General features: G+C 33.6%; 1 protein-coding gene across 4 annotated transcripts in view; it reads right to left on the bottom strand.

Moving 5' to 3' along the window:
* LOC125027731 (multiple C2 and transmembrane domain-containing protein-like) overlaps positions 1-1,888 on the bottom strand; it is a 145,782-nt gene extending 143,894 nt beyond the window's left edge. Inside the window, exon 1 of one of the 4 annotated variants that reach the window (XM_047616842.1) lies at positions 1,691-1,888. The gene's annotated coding sequence lies outside the window, so the exon portion shown is untranslated. The remainder of the gene's footprint in view (positions 1-1,690) is intronic. The other 3 variants (XM_047616843.1, XM_047616844.1, XM_047616845.1) reach the window with 3 other exon arrangements.
* Between the last annotated feature and the right edge of the window lie 612 nt (positions 1,889-2,500).

The raw sequence follows: 2,500 nt of genomic DNA, 5'->3' as shown, positions 1-2,500 counted from the left end.
CTAGTCCCCCTCCCCCCCTTTGTTATAGGCCATATATACCCCACTAATACTAGCATTTACCGAAACAGGAAAATAGGAGAGGGGGAAAAATACCTCAGGAATAAATAAAAAGAAGAAAAGACAAAAAGCAAGAAAGAAAGAAAGAAAGAAAGAAGGAAAGACAGAAAATAAGAAAGAAGGAATGCGAGAAAGTAAGTAAGAACGAAGAAAAAGGAAGAAGGAAAGAGAGAAGGTAAGAAAGAAAGACAAAGAGAAAGTAAATAAGAAAGTGAGAAGGAAAGAGAGAAAGTAAGAAAGAAGGAAAGAAAGGAGAGAGAGAGAGAAAGAAAGAAAGAAAGAAAGAAAGAGAGAAAGAAAGAGAGAGAGAGAAAGAAAGAAAGAAAGAAAGAGAGAAAGAAAGAAAGGAGAGAGAAAGTAAGTTAGAAGAAAGACAGTAAGGAGAGAGAAAGAAAGAAAGCAGGAAAAAGAAAAAGTAAGTAAGTAAGAAAGGAGAGAGAAAATACGTAAGTAAGAAACAAAGAATGAAAGAAAGAAAGGAAAAACAATAAATAAAGAAAGAAAGAGTAAGAAACAAAAAAAAAAAAAAAAAAAAGAAAAAGAAAGAAAGTAGGAAAGCGAATGAAAGTAAATAAGTACGAAAGAATAAACTTGGCTCTTCCCGACGCCGTGAGAGGGGGCAGAACAGGACCGAGCGAATCCCGAAATAGAACTCCGGAGGGAGAGCTTAGGGGAGCCACGAGGGAAAAGAAGAAGAAATTGTAGTAATTGAAGAAGAAAATAATAAAAAAAAATAATAATAATGATAATAATAATAAGTACTAGTAATAGTATAATAATAATAATAATAATAATAATAATAATAATAATAATAATTATAACAATAATAATAATAATAATAATAATAATAATAACAATAATAATAATATATAGTAGTAGTAGTAGAAGAAGAAAAATAAGAGGAAAAATAAGAAGTAAAAGAAAAGTGAGATGTAGAAGCAGAAGAAGAAGTAGAAGAAGGGGTAGTAGTAGTCGCTATTGAAGAAGAATTAAAAAAGGAAAGCGAATGATAAACAAAGACTCGTTTGAAAGGAAGGAAGGGAAGGAAGCAAGATGAAAACGGACAACGAAAGAACGAGAAACGAACGAGGGAAGAGGGAACACACACACACACACACACACACACACACACACACACACACACACACACACACACACACACACACACACACACACACACACACACACACATACACAAATAAAATAATAAATCAAAATATTAGAAATAAAAAGAGTTTGGAAAAAAAAACCCTTGGAAATGGGAGAGAAAAAAGAGAAAGAGACACACATCAAACACCAAACAGAGACGGAAAGAGAAGAAGAAAGAAGGAGAGAGAAGGAGGAAGAGAGAAAACAGAAAAGAAAAAAACGAAAAGGGAGAAGAGGAAAGGAGGAGGAAAAGTGGAGAGAAAGAGAAAGAGAAAGAGAACGAGGAAGAGGAAAAGGAAGATGAAGGAAGGCAAGGTCAACACACGAACCTCAGGAAAACACGAGAATAACCATCTCAAGGACAAGATCTCAAGGACAAGATCCCGAAGACAAGATCTCGAGGACAAGATCTCGAGGACAAGATCTCGAGGACAAGATCTCAAGGACAAGATCCCGAAGACAAGATCTCGAGGACAAGACTCACCCGGATGCGAGTTGCTCCTCACGCCGTCCAGGAGGATGTCCTTCCTTCTCGAAAGCTTGCCATCCTTGCTCCTCGTGCGGTGGAACTTTGTCTGGAAAGGTCAAGGAAAAGGGAAATCAGGTCATATCAGGTCACTCACTATCCAAATGCTTGTTAATAAGAGTTTTAAAGTTTTATATTACTTATTTTTTATTTTTTATTTAATTATTATTATTTTTTTTAGGGGGGTGAGGAGTGATTCTTTGAAAAGGATCTTCTTCCCCCTTTTTTGATGACGTACTGAAGCTTAAATAAAAAGAAATGAAAGACAACTAATCACAATTCAAATTGTCTTAAAATCTCTTATAATCTCAAAGTATAATAATAATAATAATAATAATAATATTGATAATAATAATAATAAATTTCTGACATATATGCCGTAATGAGATTCAGTTCACTTATAATATGCTCTTAGAAATAAAATGACAAAACACAATTAAATGTTCTCTGATATGGAATATGTACATGAATCAAAACCACGAGATAAAAAAAATAGAGTTTATTATAAAACACAGAATTTGTTTAATCATAAGAAGCTTTCAACAGAAATATGCTTTTAACTAAAGAAAGAAGCACAGTATACAACCTATGCGAACGACGACTAGAGAAAAATGGATAACCAGTGGGAGAAAGACGTAGAAGAAGAAGAAGACGAAGTAGAAGATAATAAACCTGTGTGAACAACAAATCCACAAAAAAAAAAACAAAAAAAAAAACACAATATGGCAACAACAGTACTTCACTTTTTTATGTACAAAAGACAATTTA

This window comes from Penaeus chinensis, chromosome 8 (assembly GCF_019202785.1).
Source record: "Penaeus chinensis breed Huanghai No. 1 chromosome 8, ASM1920278v2, whole genome shotgun sequence".
Lineage (NCBI taxonomy): Eukaryota > Metazoa > Arthropoda > Malacostraca > Decapoda > Penaeidae > Penaeus > Penaeus chinensis.
This window is presented reverse-complemented; position numbering and strand designations above follow the sequence as displayed.